Raw genomic sequence first — 23,451 nt, 5'->3', positions numbered from 1 at the left:
CCTCAAAGTCAACATCATGCTAATGAGAAAATATTGGAGTTTATTAAAATCTGAAACATATAACTGACATATAAGCCAGCCATTATACTTTTTATATTCTCCCAAGAAAAATGAAAGCAAATGGCCGAAGCATGGCACCCACTGTCCTGGGAATGTGGAAGGACCACTACAAATACACACCCCATACCAAGGGGATAACAGCCAGCACACACTGAAGAAATAGGCAATAGGTATCCATATTTATAAAAAGCCCTCAATTCTGGACAAGACACTGGAGTAGAAGGATTTGAACTCACCTTCTCACACAAAAACAACAAAATCACTACTAACTGCTGAACAACCATTGACATAAAAGATTAGGACCTACCAAAAAATATATATTTTACATTTAAAGACAAGGTGAAATCACAATAAAATGGTAGGAGGGGCACTTTTATGATATAATGAAACCCCATATCCAGTGGGTGTGTAATCCACAAACTGGAAAATAGTCATATTGCCGAAGTTCTCCCTCAAGAGTGACAGTTCTGAGCCCCAGCCTGAGGGTGTAGCATTGGAAGGAGGAACCACCACCCTCCAAAAGTGGTTGGCTTTGAAAACCAGCAGGACTTGAGTATAGGAACTCCACAGGACTGGAGGAAAAAGAGACTCGACTCTTGAAGGGCACACACAAAGTTTCACATACACTGGGACCCAACACAAAGCAGAAACTCCATAGGATCCTGGACAGGACTCACCTACACATATTGGAAGGTCTCCTGAGGAGTCAGGGGTAGGCAATGGCTCACTGCGGGGCAGAGTCAAAGAAGCTGGAGGTAGAGGCCTCAAGGAATAAAGTCATCAGTTGATCTTTCAGCAGAAAGTCTGCAAGCCAGAAAGAGGTAGCACATTATATTTAAAGTGATGAAAGAGAAAAATTTATAATCAAGTACATTCTACCCAATAAGGCTCTTATTCAGATTTGAAAGAGAAGTCAAAAGCTTTACAGACAAGCAAAAACTAAGAAAAATCAATACCACAAACCAACTTTACAAAAAATACTAATGGAAATTTTCTAGGTGGAAAAAAAAAAAGGCCACAATTAGAAGGAAGAAAATTATGAATGGAAAACTCACTGGTAAAGATAAACATAAAATAAAAGTTGGAAATCATCCAAACACAAATATATCAAAATCAGCAATCATGTAAAGAGGAGAATACAAATGCAAGTATTGGAAATGCATTGGAAATTAAGTAATTAGCAACTTAAAATAATCTTGTTTATGTATACAGTCTGTTACATCAAAACCTCCATGCGAACCACAAAATAAAGAGCTACAATAGATACAACATGCACACAGACACTAAAAGCATCAAACACAACATTAAGTGAACTAAATAGGATGGGACTACCAAAACAAATCAGAAAAAGTTAATAAGATGGCAATAGGAACAAACATATCAAAAAAATTTTAATTTGAACTTAAGCAACATGTTTCTAAACAATCAATAGATCACTGAAGAAATTTTTAAAAAATACTTAGAGACAAATGATCATGAAAACATTAAAATTCAAAACCTATGGAACACAGGTACAAACAATTTTAAAAGAAAAGCTTGGAGCAATACAATCTTACCTCAGGAAACAAGAAATATCTCAAGTAAACAATCTACCCTCACACCTAAAGCAACTAGAGAAAGAAAAAACAAAAGCAGAAGTTAGTAGAACAAACAAAACCATAAAGATCAGAGCAGAAATAAATGCAATAGAGACAAAACAGCTACAAAGATCAATGAAACTGAAACATGGTTCTTTGAAAAGATAAACAAAATTGATAAGCTTTTAGACTCGCCAAAAAAGGGGGAGGCTCAAATCAAGAAAATTAGAAATTAAAAAATGGAGAATTTACAATGGACACCAAAGAAAGACAAAAGATCATAAGAAAGCGCTACAAAAAAACTATATGAAAATAAAATTAAATAAAATTTAATATGAAATATAAGAGAAAATAAAACTTGGAAGAACTAGACAAATTCCTAGAAAGTTTCAAAGACAGAACCAGAAGAAATAGAAAATATGAGTAGACCAATCGCAAGTACTAAAACTGAAACAGAGATTGAAAAAATTCCAACAAAAGTCCAGGACCAGATGACTTCACAAGTGAATTCTATCAAATATTTAGAGAAGAGTTAACACCAATCCTTCTAAAACTCTGCCAAAAAGTTACAGAGGAAGGAATACTTCCAAGCTCATTCTATAAGACTATCTTCATCCTGGTACCAAAACCAGGAAAAGATACCACAAAAAAGTAAATTACATGCCAATACCACTGATGAACACAGATGCAACAACACACAACAGAATACTAGCAAACCAAATGCAATGATTCATGAAAAAGCTCATAGGAGGAGCTAAGATGGTGGAGGAGGATGGCGAGAACACTTTCTCCCCCACAAATTAATCAAAAGAACATTTAAATGCCGAGTAAATTCCACAAAACAACTTCTGAATGCCGGCAGAGGACATCAGGCACCCAGAAAAGCAACCCAAGTCTTCGAAAGGAGGTAGGAAAAAATATAAAAGACAAAAAAAGAGACAAAAGAGGGAGGGACAGCGTTCCGTCCCCGGAAGGGAGTCTTAAAAAGAGAGAAGTTTCCAAACACCAGGAAACCTTCTCACTGCCAAATCTGTGCCAAGCCTTGAAAGCACAGAGGGCAACATAACAGGGAGGAAAAATAAATAAACAATTAAAACCCACATGTTGCGAGCCCTACGGTAACTCCCCCAGCGGAGAAGCAGCGCAGACGCCTGCACACGCCACTAGCAAGCGGGGGCTGGGCAGGGAGGCGCGGCTCGGGCTGCATCGCTTAGAGTAAAGATCTGGCCTGAATACCCTGAGCGCTATCTGAGCGAAATAATTTGGGCTAGCAAACCAGACTGTGGGATATCTACCACGTGAAAAGCCAGCCCTAACCTAAGACCCCGCCAGGCCCACGCACGGAACAAAGGACTGAACAGAGATAGCCGGCGGCAGACCATCCCCCTCCGGAGATAGGCAGCCAGAGCCGGAAGGGGACAATTACAGCCCCAGAGAGACATTATCTATAAAACTGTAGGCAGGCTTCTTTGCTAACTAAAACTTCTTGGGGGTCTGGACGGTCAACATCTGCCTGAGAAGGTGCGCCGGTTGCACACCTAGATAACCGAGCGGCGGGGAGGCGATAAGTCGCAGCAATCGTGCGCACCAAACACCTCATCACCTGAGCTGCTCGGATCTGGGAAGGGCACAAAATGCAGGCCCGAGAGTCTGCGCCTCTGAGGACTACCCGAGTGCCTAAACCTGAGCACCTTGGACCTGGGAAGTGCAGGCAGCCCAGGGCTGGCCACAGATGGTTCCCGGCGGAGCAACCTAGAGCCTGAGCAGCGTGGGCAGGGAGGCTACACGCGCCGTCAACGGGGGCAGACCCAGTATGGCTGAGGCACTCCGAGCACACGCCAGTGTTATTTGTTTGCAGCATCCCTCCCTACCTCCCCACAGCGCGACTGAACAAGTGAGCCTAAAAAAAAAAAAAGTGTCCTCCACCGTCCCCTTTCTGTCAGGGCGGAAACCAGACACTGTAGAGACCAGCAAACAGAAGAAGCTATAACAGAGGGAACTGCCTTGGAAGCTACAGGCAATAGATTAAAACCCTGTGGTTACTACCAACTACATAGGAAGGGGCCTATAAATCTTGAGAAATATAAGTTGGACCAAGGAACTAGCCAAAAATGAACTGAACCCACAATACTCACAACAAAACCATTAAGTCCTCTATTATTCCTCTAATTTTCACTTTTATAACCGATTACTTTGCAAAAAAAAAAAAAAAGAAGACGACCCTACATATATTTTTTTTTATAATTTTTTGACCTTTTTTTTCCCCCCTTTTCTTTAACATTGTATTTTTGAAATTCCAAACTCTACTCTATATGTTTAATTTTAGCTTTTTGGTATTTGTTATCAATTTTGTACCTATAGTTTTTTTTTTTTTGTAATTTCTGTGACCCTTTTTTATTTTTTCTCTTTCTTTTTCTCTGTTTCTTTCTCTTCTTCTTTTAAATAACATTGTATATCTGAAATTCCAAACTCTACTCTAGATTTTTTATTTATGCTTTTTGGTATTTGTTATCAATTTTGTACCTGTATTTTGTTTATAATTTATGCGACTTTGTTCTTGTTTGTTTTTTTTCTCTCTCTTTTTCTTCTTCTTTTTTTAACATTGTATTTTTGAAATTCCAAACTCTACTCTAGATTTTTAACTTTTGCTTTTTGCTATTAGTTATCAATTTTGTACCTATATTTTCTTTATAATTTTTGCACCCTTGTTTGTTTTTGTTTGTTTGTTTTTTCTCTCTTTCTTTTCCTTCTTCTTTTCTTTAACATCGTATTTTTGAAATTCCAAACTCTACTCTAGATTTTTAATTTTTGCTTTTATGTATTTGTTACCAATTTTGTACCTTTAAGAACCCAATTGTCAGTACCCATTTTTCACTAGGGAGCGAGATTACTGGCTTGACTGCTCTCTCCCCCTTTGGACTCGCCTTTTTCTCCACCAGGTCGCCTGTGTCTCCTCCCTAACCCCTCTCTACTCTACCCAACTCTGTGAATTTCTGTGTGTTCCAGACGGTGGAGAACACTTAGGGAACTGATTACGGGCTGGATCTGTCTCCCTCCGTTTCATTCCCCCCTTTTATCCTCCTGGCCACCTCTGTCACCTTCCTCCTTCTTCTCTTCTCCGTATAACTCCGTGAACAACTCTGAGTGGTCCAGTTGTGGAGTGCACATAAGGAAGAGATTACTGGCTAGCCCACTCTATCCTCTATTGATTCCACCTCATCTCATTCGGGTCACCTCTAACTCCCTCCTCCCTCTTCTCTTCTCCGAGTAACGCTGTGAACCTCTCTGGGTGACCCTCACGGTAGGGAAACTTTTCATCTTTAATTTAGATGTTTTATCAATGGTCCTGTATAGAAGGAGAAGCTTTGAAACTACTGTAAAAATAAGACCAATAACTGGAAGCAGGAGGCTTAAGTCCAAACGCTGACTCCAGGGAACTCCTGACTCTAAGGAACATTAATTGACAGGAGCTCATCAAATGCCTCCATACCTACACTGAAACCAAGCACCGCACAAGGGCCAACAAGTTTCAGGGCAAGACATACCAAGCAAATTCTCCAGCAACAAGGAACACAGCCCTGAGCTCCAAGATACAGGCAGGTCAAAGTCACCCCAAAACCTAGACATCCCATAACTCATTACTGGACATTTCATTGCACTCCAGAGAGAAGAAATACAGCTCCACCACCAGAACACCGACACAAGCTTCCCTAACCAGGAAACCTTGACAAGCCACCTGTACAAACCCACACACAGTGAGGAAACGCCACAATAAAGAGAACTCCACAAACTGCCAGAATACAGAAAGGACACCTCAAACTCAGCAATTCAAACAAGATGAAGAGACAGAGGAATACCCAGTAGATAAAGGAACAGGATAAATGCCCACCAAACCAAACAAAAGAGGAAGAGATAGGGAATCTACCTGATAAAGAATTCCGAATAATGATAGTGAAATTGATCCAAAATCTTGAAATCAAAATGGAATCACAGATAAATAGCCTGGAGACAAGGATTGAGAAGATGCAAGAAAGGTTTAAAAAGGACCTAGAAGAAATAAAAGAGAATCAATATATAATGAATAATGCAATAAATGAAATTAAAAACACTCTGGAGGCAATAAATAGTAGAATAACAGAGGCAGAAGATAGGATTAGTGGATTAGAAGATAGAATGGTAGAAATAAATGAATCAAAGAGGATAAAAGAAAAACTAATTAAAAGAAATGAGGACAATCTTGGAGACCTCCAGGACAATATTAAACACTACAATATTCGAATCATAGGGGTTCCAGAAGAAGAAGACAAAAAGAAAGACCATGAGAAAATACTTGAGGAGATAATAGTTGAAAACTTCCCTAAAATGGGGAAGGAAATAATCACCCAAGTCCAAGAAACCCAGAGAGTCCCAAACAGGATAAACCCAAGGCAAAACACCCCAAGACACATATTAATCAAATTAACAAAGATCAAACACAAAGAACAAATATTAAAAGCAGCAAGGGAAAAACAACAAATAACACACAAGGGAATTCCCATAAGGATAACAGCTGATCTTTCAATAGAAACTCTTCAAGCCAGGAGGGAATGGCAAGACATACTTAAAGTGATGAAAGAAAATAACCTACAGCCCAGATTGTTGTACCCAGCAAGGATCTCATTCAAATATGAAGGAGAAATCAAAAGCTTTTCAGACAAGCAAAAGCTGAGAGAATTCTGCACCACCAAACCAGCTCTCCAACAAATACTAAAGGATATTCTCTAGACAGGAAACACAAAAACGGTGTATAAACTCGAACCCAAAACAATAAAGTAAATGGCAATGGGATCATACTTATCAGTAATTACCTTGAATGTAAATGGGTTGAATGCCCCAACCAAAAGACAAAGACTGGCTGAATGGATACAAAAACAAAACCCCTACATATGTTGTCTACAAGAGACCCACCTCAAAACAGGGGACACATACAGACTGAAAGTGAAGGGCTGGAAAAAGATTTTCCATGCAAATAGGGACCAAAAGAAAGCAGGAGTAGCAATACTTATATCAGATAAAATAGACTTTAAAACAAAGGCTGTGAAAAGAGACAAAGATGGTCACTACATAATGATCAAAGGATCAATCCAAGAAGAAGATATAACAATTATAAATATATATGCACCCAACACGGGAGCACCGCAATATGTAAGACAAATGCTAACAAGTATGAAAGGAGAAATTAACAATAACACAATAATAGTGGGAGACTTTAATACCCAACTCACACCTATGGATAGATCAACTAAACAGAAAATTAACAAGGAAACACAAACTTTAAATGATACAATAGACCAGTTAGACCTAATTGATATCTATAGGACATTTCATCCCAAAACAATGAATTTCACCTTTTTCTCAAGCACACATGGAACCTTCTCCAGGATAGATCACATCCTGGGCCATAAATCTAGCCTTGCTAAAGTCAAAAAAATTGAAATCATTCCAAGCATCTTTTCTGACCACAATGCAGTAAGATTAGATCTCAATTACAGGAGAAAAGCTATTAAAAATTCCAACATATGGAGGATGAACCACACCCTGCTGAATAACCAACAAATCACAGAAGAAATCAAAATTTGCGTAGAAACTAATGAAAATGAAAACACAACAACCCAAAACCTGTGGGACACTTTAAAAGCAGTCCTAAGGGGAAAGTTCATAGCAATATAGGCATACCTCAAGAAACAAGAAAAAAGTCAAATAAATAACCTAACCCTACACCTAAAGCAACTAGAAAAGGAAGAAATGAAGAACCCTAGGGTTAGTAGAAGGAAAGAAATCTTAAAAATTAGGGCAGAAATAAATGCAAAAGAAACAAAAGAGACCATAGCAAAAATCAACAAAGCCAAAAGCTGGTTTTTTGAAAGGATAAACAAAATTAACAAACCATTAGCCAGACTCACCAAGAAACAAAGGGAGAAAAATCAAATCAATAAAATTAGAAACGAAAATGGAGAGATCACAACAGACAACACAGAAATACAAAGGATCATAAGAGACTACTATCAACAATTATATGCCAATAAAATGGACAATGTGGAAGAAATGGACAAATTCTTAGCAAACTACAACTTTCCAAAACTCGACCAGGAAGAAATAGAAAATCTTAACAGACCCATCACAAGCACGGAAATTGAAACTGTAATCAAAAATCTTCCAGCAAACAAAAGCCCCGGTCCAGACGGCTTCACAGCTGAATTCTACCAAAAATTAAGAGAAGAGCTAACACCTATCCTGCTCAAACTCTTCCAAAAAATTGCAGAGGAAGGTACACTTCCAAACTCATTCTATGAGGCCACCATCACCCTAATACCAAAACCTGACAAAGATCCCACAAAAAAAAGAAAACTACAGGCCAATATCACTGATGAACATAGATGCAAAAATCCTTAACAAAATTCTAGCAATCAGAATCCAACAACACATTGAAAAGATCATACACCATGACCAAGTGGGCTTTATCCCAGGGATGCAAGGATTCTTCAATATCCACAAATTAATCAATGTAATACACCACATTAACAAATTGAAAAATAAAAACCATATGATTATCTCAATAGATGCAGAGAAAGCCTTTGACAAAATTCAACATCCACTTATGATAAGAACTCTCCAGAAAGCAAGAATAGAAGGAACATACCTCAACATAATAAAAGCTATATATGACAAACCCACAGTAAACATTATCCTCAATGGTGAAAAATTGAAAGCATTTCCTCTAAAGTCAGGAACAAGACAAGGGTGCCCACTTTCACCATTACTATTCAACATAGTTTTGGAAGTTTTGGCCACAGCAATCAGAGCAGAAAAAGAAATAAAACGAATCCAAATTGGAAAAGAAGAAGTAAAACTCACTATTTGCAGATGACATGATCCTCTACATAGAAAACCCTAAGGACTCCACCAGAAAATTACTAGAACTAATCAATGATTATAGTAAAGTTGCAGGATATAAAATCAACACACAGAAATCCCTTGCATTCCTATACACTAATAATGAGAAAACAGAAAGAGAAATTAAGGAAACAATTCCATTCACCATTGCAATGGAAAGAATAAAATACTTAGGAATATATCTACCTAAAGAAACTAAAGACCTATATATAGAAAACTATAAAACACTGGTGAAAGAAATCAAAGAGGACACTAATAGATGGAGAAATATACCATGTTCATGGATTGGAAGAATCAATATAGTGAAAATGAGTATACTACCCAAAGCAATTTATAGATTCAATGCAATCCCTATCAAGCTACCAATGGTATTCTTCACAGAGCTAGAACAAATAATTTCACAATTTGTATGGAAATACAAAAAACCTCGAATAGCCAAAGCGATCTTGAGAAAGAAGAATGGAACTGGAGGAATCAACCTACCTGACTTCAGGCTCTACTACAAAGCCACAGTTATCAAGACAGTATGGTACTGGCACAAAGACAGAAATATTGATCAATGGAACAAAATAGAAAGCCCAGAAATAAATCCACGCACCTCTGGACACCTTATCTTTGACAAAGGAGGCAAGAATATACAATGGATTAAAGACAATCTCTTTAACAAGTGGTGCTGGGAAATCTGGTCAACCACTTGTAAAAGAATGAAACTAGAACACTTTCTAACACCATACACAAAAATAAACTCAAAATGGATTAAAGATCTCAATTTAAGACCAGAAACTATAAAACTCCTAGAGGAAAACATAGGCAAAACACTCTCTGACATACATCACAGCAGGATCCTCTATGACCCACCTCCCAGAATATTGGAAATAAAAGCAAAAATAAACAAATGGGACCTAATTAAACTTAAAAGCTTCTGCACAACAAAGGAAACTATTAGCAAGGTGAAAAGGCAGCCTTCAGAATGGGAGAAAATAATAGCAAGTGAAGCAACTGACAAACAACTAATCTCAAAAATATACAAGCAACTCCTACAGCTCAACTCCAGAAAAATAAATGACCCAATCAAAAAATGGGCCAAAGAACTAAATAGACATTTCTCCAAAGAAGACATACAGATGGCTAACAAACACATGAAAAGATGCTCAACATCACTCATTATCAGAGAAATGCAAATCAAAACCAATATGAGGTACCATTTCACGCCAGTCAGAATGGCTGCGATCCAAAAGTCTACAAGCAATAAATGCTGGAGAGGGTGTGGTGAAAAGGGAACCCTCTTACACTGTTGGTGGGAATGCAAACTAGTACAGCCACTATGGAGAACAGTGTGGAGATTCCTTAAAAAACTGGAAATAGAACTGCCTTATGATCCAGCAATCCCACTGCTGGGCATACACACTTAGGAAACCAGAAGGGAAAGAGACACGTGTACCCCAATGTTCATCACAGCACTGTTTATAATAGCCAGGACATGGAAGCAACCTAGATGTCCATCAGCAGATGAGTGGATAAGAAAGCTGTGGTACATATACACAATGGAGTATTATTCAGCCATTAAAAAGAATACATTTGAATCAGTTCTAATGAGGTGGATGAAACTGGAGCCTATTATACAGAGTGAAGTAAGCCAGAAAGAAAAACACCAATAGAGTATACTGACGCATATATATGGAATTTAGAAAGATGGTAACAATAACCCTGTGTATGAGACAGCAAAAGAGACACTGATGTATAGATCAGTCTTATGGACTCTGTGGGAGAGGAAGAGGGTGGGGAGATTTGGGAGAATGGCATTGAAACATGTATAATATCATGTATGAAACGAGTCGCCAGTCCAGGTTCGATGCACGATACTGGATGCTTGGGGCTGGTGCACTGGGACGACCCAGAGGGATGGTATGGGGAGGGAGGAGGGAGGAGGGTTCAGGATGGGGAACACAGGTATATCTGTGGCAGATTCATTTCGATATTTGGCAAAACTAATACAATGTTGTAAAGTTTAAAAATAAAATTTTAAAAATAAATAAATAAAAAGAAAAAGCTCATAGACCATGATGAAGTGGTATTTATCTAGGAATGCAAGGATTCTTCAATATCTGCAAATCAATCAGTATAATACACCCCACTGAAAAACTGAAGAGTAAAAGCCATATGATCATCTCCATACATGCAGAAATTCAACAAATTCAACACCATTTATGATAAAAAAAAATATATATATTCTCCAGAGAGTGGGCATAGAGGGAACTTGCCTCAACATAATAAAGGCCATATGATTCCTAAATGTGCAAAACTGAAAGTATTTCCTCTAAGGTCAGGAATAAAACAAAGATGTCTACTCTGGTCACTTTTATTCAACATAGTTTTGGAAGTCCTTGTTTGTTGTTTAGTCACTAAGTCATGCCTGACTTTTTCAACCCCATGGGCTGTCCATGGGATTTTCCAGGCAAGAATACTGGAGTGGGTTGCCATTTCTTTCTCCAGGATAGTTTCCTGACCCAGGAATCAAACCCACATTCTTGCCAAGTTTCCTGCATTGCAGGTGGGTTCTTTACTGCCCTTTGTGTTTAAAAAATAACATGTTGCTTTTAAAGAGGGCTTTTCCCCTCTCATTTCAAAAGAATGGACAGAAATCTAGGGCTCTGGTTTTTGCCCTGTAATGTAGTCAGGGACAACTGTAAAGAGTTGACAGTTGACAGCTACTTCCCTTGGCCCTGAATGCCATTCCAAAGGGTCCACAGTGGAACCCGGGCTGGGGTGGGCCAGAGGGAACTTGCCTGTTGCCCTTCATCCCACAGGGCTGGGGTCAGACCCCCTGCCAGAACACCCACCTGGTCTGCTGCAAACCCAGGGCCAGGCTGGCAGTCTACTGGAAGGGCTGGCAGAGTCACACTGCCTCCCAAGTCTCAGGCCTATTCTAGCCCCATTTTACAGAGAAAACAGAGGCTCCAAGAGGCAAGAAGCCTGTGCCAGCTCCAGAGGAAGCTCTGGAGACCCTTGGGCTCTCCAGCAGGTGCTTGGGGCCACAGCTACAGGGGTCTGGACCCACAGTCTGGTGGATGTTGCTCCCCAAGGTTCCTCTGCAAGGATACAGGCCCACCCCAGGAGTGGTGCCAGCTGCTACAGCAATCAGAGAAGAAAAAGAAGGGGAATCCAAATTGGAAAATAAGAAGTAAAATTGTCACATGCAGACAACATGATAATACATATAGAAAATACTAAAGATGTACCAGAAAACTACTAGAGCTCATCAGTGAATTTTGTAAATTTGCATGATTAAAAATTAATACACAAAAATCATCTGCATTTCTTACATTAACAACAAAATATCAAAAAGAGAAATTAAGGAAATAATCTTGTTTTGATTGCATCAAAAATAATTTTTAAAAACCTAGAAATAAACCTACCTAAGGTGGCAAAAGACCTATACTCTGAAAACTAAGATATTTGTGAAAGAAATCAAAGATGATACAAACAGAATGAAAGATATACCATGTTCCTTGATTGGAAGAATCGTAGCTGAATATGGGATTTCCCAGGCAAGAATACTGGAGTGGGCTGCTATTTCTTTCTTCAGGGGATCTTCCTGACCCAGGGATTGAACCTGGGTCTCTTTCACTGCAGGAGGATTCTTTATCACCTGAGCCAGCAAGGAAGCCCTTGTCCAAATGACTATCACTACACAAGGAATCTATGGATTCAGTGCAACTGTTATCAAATTACCAGTAGCATTTTTCGCAAAGCTAGAACAAAAAATAATATAAAATTTGTATGAAAATACAAAGGACCCTAAATAGCCAAAACAATTCTTAGAAAGAAAAATGACTGAATAAATCCAGTTCCCTGGCTTCCAACTATATTGCAAAGCTACAGTAATCAAAACAGTATGGTACCGGCACAAAAACAGAAATGTGGATCAATGGAATGGGATAGAAAGCCCAGAAATAAATCCACATAAGCAGTGTTAAGAAACCTAGATAACTACGTATAAAAAATGAAAGACCTAAGAAAAACATAGAACTCTTTGACATAAATCACAGCAAGATCTTATTGGCTCCACCTCCTACAGTAATGAAAACAAAACCAAAAATAAACAAATGTGATATAATTAAACTTAAAAGCTTTTGCATGGCACTGGAAGCCATCAACAAAATAAAAAGACTACCCACAGAATGGGATAAAATAATTGCCAATGAAGCAGTCAACAAGGAAATAATCTTTCAAATGTTCAAACAGCTAATGCAGCTCTATGTCAAGATCAAAACACACAAGCTAATCAAAAAATGGAAAGATGACCCAAATCTACATTTTTCCAAAGGAAGCATATAGATGACTGATAGACACATGAAAAGTTGCTTAACATAACTAATGATCAGAGAAATGCAAATGAAATCTACAATGAAGTGTCACCTTACACTGGTCAGAACAGGCATCATCAAAATGTCTACAAACAATAAATGCTGGAGAGATGGTAGATAAAAGGGAACCCTCCTACACTGTTGGTGAGATTATAAATTGGTACAACCATTATGAAGAATAGTATGAAGGTTTCTTAAAATACTAAAAATAGAACTACCGTATGACCTTGCAATCCCACTCCTGGATGTGTATGTGGAGCAAGCATAATTCAAAAAGATACATACACCTCAAGTTTCACTGCAGTATTATTTGAAATAGACAAGACACAGAAGTGACCTAAAAATCCATCAAGAGAAAGATGTATAAAGAAAATGTGATTCATATATATAATAGAATATTGCTCAGTCTTAAAAAAGAATGAAATAATGCCATTTTCAGCAACATAGATGGGTCTAGACAGTATGAAGTCTGAAAGAGAATTAGAAAGACCATGTAACATCATTCATATGTGGAATCTAATTTTTAAAAATTATATGAAGTGTCGTATTTACAAAATAGAGATGGAATCACAGATTTCCAAAACAAACTTAAGACAATCAATGGGGAAATGTGGAGGGAAGCAGTAAATTAGGAACATGGGATTAACATACATACACTACTGTATATAAAATAGTTAGCCAACATATGCCTACTATATAGCACAGGGAACTCGACTCAATATTCTGCAATAACCATATGGGAAATAATCAAAAAAGAATGAATATATGTATATGTATAACTGAATCACTATACTTGTACACTTGAAACCACCACATTATCAATTATCAGTTCAGCTCAGTTGCTCAGTCGTGTCCGACTCTTTGCGACCCCATGGACTACAGCACTCCAGCCCTCCCTGTCCATCACCAACTCCCAGAGTTTACTCAAACCCATGTCCATTGTGTCAGTGATGCCATCCAACCATCTTATCCCCTGTCATCCCCTTCTCCTCCGGCTTTCAATCTTTCCCAGCATCAGGGTTTTTTCAAAAGAGTGAGTTCTTCAATCAGGTGGCCAAACTATTGGAGTTTCAGCTTCAGCATCAGTCCTTCCAATGAATACTCAGGACTGATTTCCTTTAGGATGGACTGGTTGAATCTCCTTGCTATCCAAGGGAATCTCAAGAGTCTTCCTCAACACCACAGTTCAGAAGCATCAATTCTTTGGTGCTCAGCTTTCTTTATATCCAACTCTCACATCCATATGTGACTACTGGAAAAACTATAGCTTTGACTAGATGGACCATTGTTGGCAAAGTAATGTCTCTGCTTTTTAATATGCTATCTAGGCTGTCACAGCTTTTCTTCCAAGGAGTAAGCATCTTTTAATTTCATGTGCAATCAATATCTGCAGTGATTTTGGAGCCCAAAAAAATAAAGTCTGTCACTGATTCCATTGTTTCCCCATCTATTTGCTATGAAGTGATGGAACCAGATGCTATGATCTTAGTTTTCTGATTGTTGGGTTTTAAGCCAGCTTTTTCATTCTCTTTCACTTTCATCAAGGGGTTCTTTAGTTCTTCTTCGCCCTCTGTCATAAGGGTGGTGTCATCTGCATATCTGAGGTTACTGATATTTCTCCCGGCAATCTTGATTCCAGCTAGTGCTTCATCCAGCCCACCATTTCTCATGATGTACTCTGCATGTAAGTTAAGTAAGCAGGATGACAATATACAGCCTTGACATACTCCTTTCCCGATTTAGAACCAGTCTGTAGTTCATGTCCAGTTCTAACTGTTGCTTCTTGATCTGCATACAGATTTCTCAGAAGGCAAGTAAAGTGGCCTGGTATTCCCATCTCTTGAAGAATTTTCCAGTTTATTCTGATCCACACAGTCAAAGGCTTTGGCATAGTCAATAAAGCAGAAGTAGATGTTTTTCTGGAACTCTCTTGCTTTTTCGTTGATCCAGCGGATGTGGGCAATTTGCTCTCTGGTTACTCTGCCTTTTTGAAATCCAGCTTGAACATCTGGAAGTTCATGGTTCTTATACTGTTGAAGCCTGGCTTGGAGAATTTTGGGCACTACTTTTCTCACGTGTGCTGCTGCTGCTGCTAAGTCGCTTCAGTCATGTCCGACTCTGTGAGACCCCTTAGATGGCAGCCTACCAGACTCCTCTGTCCTTGGGATTCTCCAGGCAAGAACGATGGAGTGAGTTGCCATTTCCTTCTCCAATGAGTGAAAGTGAAAAGTGAAAGTGAAGTCGCTCAGTCGTGTCTGACTCTTCACGACCCCATGGACTGCAGCCTACCAGGTTCCTCCGTCCATGGGAGTTTCCAAGCAAGAGTACTGGAGTGGGTTGCCATTACCTTCTGCATGCTAGCATGTGAGATGAGTGCAATTGTGAGGCAGTTTGAGCATTCTTTGGCATTGCCTTTCTTTGGGATCAGAATGAAAATTGACCTGACCTTTTCCAGTCCTGTGGCCACTGCTGAGTTTTCCAAATTTGCTGACATATTGAGTGCAGCACTTTCACAGCATCAGCTTTTAGGATTTGAAACAGCTCAACTGGAATTCCATCACCTCCACTAGCTTTGTTTGTAGTGATGCTTCCTAAAGCCCACTTGACTTGGCATTCCAGGATGTCTGGCTCTAGGTGAGTGATCACACCATCATGGTTATCTGGGTCTTGAAGATCTTTTTTGTATAGTTCTTCTGTGTATTCTTGCCACCTCTTCTTAATATCTTCTGCTTCTGTTAGGTCCATACCATTTCTGTCCTTTATTGTGCCCATCTTTGCATGAAATGTTCCCTTGGTATATCTCATTTTCTTGAAGAGATCTCTAGTCTTTCCCATTCTGTTGTTTTCCTCTATTCCTTTGCATTGATCACCAAGGAAGGCTTTCTTATCTCTCCTTGCTATTCTTTGGAACTCTGCATTCATATGTGTATATCTTTCCTTTTCTCCTTTGCTTTTCACTTCTCTTCTTTTCACAGCTATTGTAAGGCCTCCTCAGACAACCATTTTGCCCTTTTGCATTTCTTTTCTTGAGGATAGTCTTGATCCCCGTCTCCTACATGTACAATGTCATGACCTCCATCCATAGTTCTTCGGGCACTCTATCAGATCTAATCCCTTGAATCAATTTCTCACTTCCACTGTATAATCATAAGGGGTTTGATTCAGGTCATACCTGAATGGTCAAGTGGTTTTCCCCACTTTCTTCAATTTAAGTCTGAATTTGGCAATAAGGAGTTCATGATCTGAGCTACAGTCAGCTCCCAGTCTTGTTTTTGCTGACTGTATAGTTTCTCCATCTTTGGCTGCAAAGAATAGTCCAATAAAAGTATATCAATTATACTCCAATAAAATTTTTAAAAAGGAAAGAAAAAAGCAAAGAGCCATACAAAGACTTGTGCAAGAATGTTCATAGCAGCTTCATTTGTAATGAACTCAAAAACAGTACACAACCCAATAATCCACCTAGATGTGATTAGATAAAGAGATTATTCTTTCTTTTATTCTTTACCATTAACACTATTAAGTTTATTCTAGGGCCCACTCCATGGGCAATGAAGATGTTAGAGGTTACCGGTGATAGCATGCCTAGGGATGGCCATAAGTTCAGGCACAGCAGGGCCTGATTCTCTGGCAAGTTGAAAAGGTCCATCTTCTGACCCAGCCCAAAGGCAATGAGGAAGTCACTGGTGTAGCAAATTTTCTTTGTTTTTAAGTTACAAGGCTCACTGATAGCCATTTGAGCAAACTTGATTCTCACACACATAGGCCATATGCTGGTCTTAGAACTGTCAGGGTACTCCTGAAGAGCAGCTGGCAGAATGGAAGTTTGAGGGCCCCATAGGCCAGAATCAGCTACCTTCCTGTTTAGGGATGTTGACAGAGAGGACACACTGCACCAGATACTTGAAAGGTTGAAGGGGAGGGAGATAGGTTACATAGGGCATAAGGGTGAAGATTTTACAGGTGTACACATATGGTGTGCATGTGTGTGCTAAGTTACTTCAATCATGTTTGACTCTCTGCAACCCTTTGTACTGTAGCCCTCCAGGCTCCTCTGTCCATGGGGATCTCCAGGCAAGAATACTGGAGCAGGTTGCCATTCCCTCCTCCAGGGGATCTTCCCAACCCAGAGATCAAACCTGTGCCTCTTATGTCTCCTGCATTAGCAGACATTTTCTCTACCACTAGCAACACCTAGGAAGCCTGTACACATATGGCAAAAGTTATTAAACTGTACATCTTAATTATGCACAAGCTGTATCAATTATGCCTCAAGAAATGTTTTAAATTTTTGTTTAAATATCCACAAACTGTCACTGGCTAATATATTTGACAGTGTAGCTCAGCGTTTCCAATTCTGCAACCCCATGGACTGCAACATGCCAGGCTTCCCTGTCCTTCACCATCTCCCAGAGTTTGCTCAAACTTATGCCCACTGAGTCAGTGATTCCATCCAACCATCTCATCCTCTGTTATCCCCTTCTCTTCTGGCCTTCAATATTTCCCATCATCAGGGTTTTTTCAAGTGAGTCAGCTCTTCATATCAGGTAGCCAAAGTATTGGAGCTTCACCTTCATCATCAGTCCTTCCAATGAATATTCAGGACTTAGTTCCTTTAGGATTGATTGGTTTGATCTCTGTACAGTCCAAAGGACTTTCTAGAGTCTTCTCCAACACCAAAGTTCAAAAGCATCAATTCTTCATCTCTCAGTCTTCTTTATGATCCAACTCTCCCATCTGTACATGACTACAGGAAAAACCATAGCTTTGACTAGACAGATCTTGCTCAGCAAAGTGATGTCTCTGTTTTTAATATGCTTCTAGGTTTGTCATGGCTTTTCTTCAAGGAGCAAGCATCTTTTAATTGCATGGCTACAGACACCACCCACAGTGATACTGGAACCCAAAAAACTAGTCTGTCATTGTTTCCCCATCTATTTGCCATGAAGTGATGGGACCAGATGCCATCATGTTAGCTTTTGAATGTTGAGTTTTAAACCAGCTTTTTCACTCTCCTCTTTCACCTTCATCAAGAGCCTCTTTAGTTCCTCTTTGCTTTCTGCCATAAGGATGGTGTCATCTGCATATCTGAGGTTACTGATATTTCTCCCAGCAAACTTGATTCCAGCTTGTGCTTCATCCAGCCTGGCATTTCACATAATGTACTCTGCATATAAGTTAAATAAGCAGGGTGACAATATACAGCCTTGACCAATTTTGAACCAGTCTGTTGTTCCGTGTGTGTGTGTGTGTTTGTTTGTGTGTGTATGTGTGTGTGTGTGTGTGTGTGTGTGTGTGTTGGTTGCTCAGTCATGTCGGCAATACGTGTTGGAACACCATGGACTGTGGCCCACCAGGTTTCTCTGTCCATGGAAGTCTCCAGGCAAGAATACTGAAGTGGATTCCCTTCTCCAGGGGCTCTTCCCAACCCAGGGTTCAAACCTGGGTCTCCCGTATCACAGACAGATTTTTTACTGACTGAGCCACCAGGGAAGCCCTCTGTTGTTCCATATCCAGTTCTAACTGTTGCTTCATGACCTGCATACAGGTTTCTCAGGTGGCAGGTAAGGTGATCTGGTATTCCCAACTCTTTAAGAATTTTCCAAGGTTGTTGTGATCCATACAGCCAAATGCTTTTGCATAGTCAATGAAGCAGAAGTAGATATATTTCTGGACTTCTTTTGCTTTTTCTATGATCCAGTGGATGTTGGCAATTTGATCTCCAGTTCATCTGCCTTTTCTAAATACAGCTTGTACATGTGGAATTTCTCAGTTCATATACTGTTGAAGTCTAGCTGAACCCTGTCTTGTCTGATTAGTGCCTCCAAACCTTCTCTTCTCTTTTCTTCTCTCATAGTTTTTCTCCCACTTCTTGTCAAATAACATTGCCTCTTTTATATATTGTTATAAAAAAGAACACCATGTTAGAATTTTGAATATTTTTGTTTTAATCTCCTTTCCATTACTTATTAACTGTGTCTATGGGAAAGCAGCAACCTCAGCTTCTAAGGTGTAAAATTTATGATGTATATGTATACAGCCCTGCCCCACTTATTTTGTAGGTCTATTGTGAATATGAAGTGAGATCATGAATATAAAAGTGCTTTGAAAATTGCCAAGTGTCTTACAAGAGGAAGGGTTTGTTCTTTGCCTTTATAGAAACAAATGTTTTATTTTTAATAGCACTTAGAACAACTTGAATGCTTACATAATAGCTAAGACAGTACACTTATGTCAGTGAAAAACAAGGAAAACCTAGACTTGCACTTCCAAGTTCATTTACATCATCCACAGCTCCTTCACTGTCCTGCCTGAAGTGAGTACTGAGTAATTTTTCATTACATAGTTTTGATTCCATGTTTGATTACTGAATGCCTTACTTATGAGATACTTTTTTCCTAGATTCTTATAGTTTTAAGAATCTCTTTATGTGAATATGTTAACTTCTAAACTTTGTGGAACTGATCTCCAGTGGCCTCGACCTTCAGTGGCTTGGAGTGGGGCTTGGGTTCCCAGCTGGAGATTGAGGCTAGGCATGGCAATGAAAGCACCAGATCCTAGCCACTAGACCCAGTGGTCAGTGACAAGGGCCCTGGCCTTCAGCTTTGCAGAAAAGAATTTCTACAAAGAGGGAAAGTAGTGAAGCGAGTAAAGTGTTTATTAGGAAGAAAAGGAGTACAGTACATGTGGACAGACACATGGGCAGACTCAGAGAGAAAATCCCTGAGTTGTGCCCATGTGGCAGTTTAAACCACTTACATGGGGCATTTCTTCTAGTTTTCCTTTGCCCAATCATTATGATTCAGTTCAGTTCAGTTCAGTTCAGTTCAGTCGCTCAGTTGTGTCCGACTCTTCTCGACCCCATGAATTGCAGCACGCCAGGCCTCCCTGTCCATCACCAACTCCCGGAGTTCACTCAGATTCACGTCCATCGCGTCAGTGATGCCATCCAGCCATCTCATCCTCTGTCGTCCCCTTCTCCTCCTGCCCCCAATCCCTCCCAGCATCAGAGTCTTTTCCAATGAGTCAACTCTTCGCATGAGGTGGCCAAAGTACTGGAGTTTCAGCTTCAGAATCATTCTCTCCAAAGAAATCCCAGGGCTGATCTCCTTTAGAATGGACTGGTTGGATCTCCTTGCAGTCCAAGGGACTCTTGCTGCTGCTGCTGCTGCTTCTGCTAAGTCGCTTCAGTCGTGTCCAACTCTGTGCGACCCCATAGACAGCAGCCCACCAGGCTCCGCCATCCCTGGGATTCTCCAGGCAAGAACACTGGAGTGGGTTTCCATTTTCTTCTCCGATACATGAAAGTGAAAAGTGAAAGTTGGCTGGGTTCAATTCCATATTTGGTTTTCTCAGGATGCTTCCATGTGTGCAGATGCATCCCTTAGCCAAGATGGATCCTACCAAAAGACATCTGGGTAGAATATCCCTTGACATGATTCCTCTTTGGACTCTAAGGATCCTTTTCTGTGCATGTTTGAGGAAGGTATCCTGACTTCCAGAATGAGAAATATGTGGTCTGTGCAGAGTCCAGCCTCCTGCCTTAGTAGCTCTTCTTATCTTGGAAATTGTGGTCAATAGAGAATGACCAAATCTGCCTCCTGCATCAGGAACTCTTGAAGAATATAGGAATCCAGTTATATATAAAGCAAAAATACTGAGTAAGTGTGTGTGTGTATCTCTAGTTGTGTCTATTTGCAACCCCATGGACTATATAGTCCATCAGGTTCCTCTGTCCATGGAATTTCCCTGGCAAGAATACTGGAGTGGGTTGCCATTTCCTTCTCCAGGGGATCTTCCTGACCCAGACTCCAGCACAAATTTTATTAAATAGCAGATTTTTTAAAATGAAAATTGCAGGTTTAATAAATGAGTTTTCTAACACCTAGATGAGACTAAAGGAGGACTGTGTGTTTGCTTAACTTTCTGAAAAACCTTACAAATGAATTAAAATAAATACTCAAAACACACTAGCTGCATTTGCAGAATCCTTAAAAAGAACCTTATTGATGACCCTCTAAAAGGTGAATTCCTACATTCCCCATAATTCTTTAGAGACAAAACTAAAGTTATCAAGAGTGATTTTGTATTCCCATAACAAACAATCTCTCAAAATATCTCAAAATTTGCCTCTTGAGGGTGGCATATATTTATAACAAACCTCAAAAAAAAAAAAATGTCCTTTTCATCCTAAAGGACTAGAATCCAAAAGTAGAAAGTTAGGAGATACCTGGAGTAACAGGTAAGTTTGGCCTTGGGGTAAAAAGTGAAGCAGGGAAAAGGCTAACAGAGTTTTCTCAAGAGAACACATTGGTCATAGCAAACACCCTCTTCCAACAACCCAAGAGACTACTCTACACATGAACATCACTAGATGGTTAATATTGAAATCAGATTGAATATATTCTTGGCAGCCAAAGACAGAGAAGCTCTATACATCCAGCAAAAACAAGACCTGGAGCTGACTGTGGCTCAGATCACCTTATTGCAAAATTCAGGTTTAAGTTGAAGAAAATAGGGAAAACCACTTGGCCATTCAGGTCTGACCTAAATGAAATTCCTTATGATTATACAGTGGAGCTGGTGAACAGATTCAAGGGATTAGATCTAGTAGACAGAATGCCTGAAGAACTATGGACGGTGGTTCATAACACTGTACAAGAAGCAGTGACCAAAACCATCCCCAAGAAAAAGAAATGCAAGAAAGAAAAGTGTTTGTTTGAGGAACTGTTATATATAGCTGAGGAAAGAAGAGAAGCAAAAACAAGGGAGAAAGGGAAGGATATATCCAAGTGAATGCAGAGTTCCATAGAATAGCAAGGAGAGATAAGAAGGCCTTCTTAAATGAACAGTGAAAAGAAACACAGGAAAACAATAGACTGGAAAAGACTAGAGCTCTCTTCAAGAAAATTAGAGATACCAAGGGAACATGTCATGCAAGGACGGACATGATAAAGGACACAAATGTTAAGGTCTAAAAGAAGTAGAAGAGATTAAAGATACGTGGCAAGAATACAGAAAAGAACTATAGAAAAAAGCTCTTAATGACCCAGATGACCACAATGGTATTGTCACTCACCTCAAACCAGACATGCTGGAGTATGAAGTCATGTGGACCTTAGGAAGAATTACTACAAACAAAACTCAGGATGTGATGGAATCCCAGCTGAGTTATTTCAAATCCTAAAAGATGATGTTGTTACAGTGCTGTACTCAATATGTCAGCACATGTAGAAAACTAGGCAATGGCCACAGGACTGTAAAAGGTCAGTTTTCATTCCAATCCCAAAGAAGGGCAATGCCAAATAATGTACAAACTACCATACGATTGTGCTCATTTTTCATGCTAGTAGGCTATGCTCAAAATCCTTCAAGCTAGGCTTCAACAGTACATGATCTGAAAACTTCCAGATGTACAAGGAGGATTTCAAAAAGTCAGAGAAACCAAAGATCAAATTGTCAACATCTCTTAGATCACAGAGAAAGCAAGGGGTTTCCAGAAAAACATCTCTTCTGCTTCACTTACTACACTAAAGACTTTGACTGTGTGGATCACAAAAAAAAAACTGTGAAAATTCTCAGAGAGATGGGAATAACAGATCACCTTACCTGTCTCCTGAGAAACCAGCATGTAGGTCAAGAAGCAACACTTAGAACCTTACATGGAACAACTGACTGGTTCAAAATTAGGAAAGGAGTATGACAAGGTTGTATATTGTCACCCTGTTTAACTTATGTGCAGAATAAGGTGAAATGCTGGGTTGATTGAATCACAAGCTGGAATCATGACTGCCAGGAAAAATATCAACAATCTCAGAAGTGAAGATGATACCACTCTAATGGCAGAAAATGAAGGTGAACTAAAGAGCCTCTTTATGAAAAAGGAAAGTGAAAAAGCTGACTTAAAACTCAACATTCAAAAACTAAGATCATGGCATCCAATCCCATCACCTCACAGCAAATAGAAGGGAAAAAAATAAAACACTGACAGATTTTATTTTCTTGGGCTCCAAAATCACTGTCAATGGTGACTGTAGCCATGAAATTAAAAGATGCTTACTCCTTGGAAGGAAAGCTATGACAAACCTAGACCGTGTATTAAAAAGCAGAGACATCACTTTGCTGACAAAGGTCCATATAGGTAAAGCTATGGTTTTTCCAATAGTTATGTATGATTGTAAGAGTTGAACCTGAACCAGAAAGAAAGCTGTGCACCAAAGAACTGGTACTTTTGAACTGTGGTGCTGGAGGAGACTCTTGAGAATCCATTGGACTACAAGGAGATCAAACCAGTCAATCCTAAAGAAAAGTAACCCTGAATATTCTTTGGAAGAACTGATGCTGACGCTGAACCTCCAATACTTTGGCCACTTGATGGAAAGAGCCAACTCTTTGGGAAAGACCCTGATGCTGAGAAAGACTGAAGCAAAAGGAGAAGAGGGAGGCAGAGGATGAGATGGTTAGATGGCATCATTGACTCAATGGACATGAATTTGAGCAAACTCCTAGAGAAA

This window comes from Bos taurus, chromosome 24, assembly GCF_002263795.3.
Source record: "Bos taurus isolate L1 Dominette 01449 registration number 42190680 breed Hereford chromosome 24, ARS-UCD2.0, whole genome shotgun sequence".
NCBI lineage: Eukaryota > Metazoa > Chordata > Mammalia > Artiodactyla > Bovidae > Bos > Bos taurus.
The sequence above is the reverse complement of the archived record's forward strand: the minus strand, read 5'-3'. Positions refer to the sequence as shown.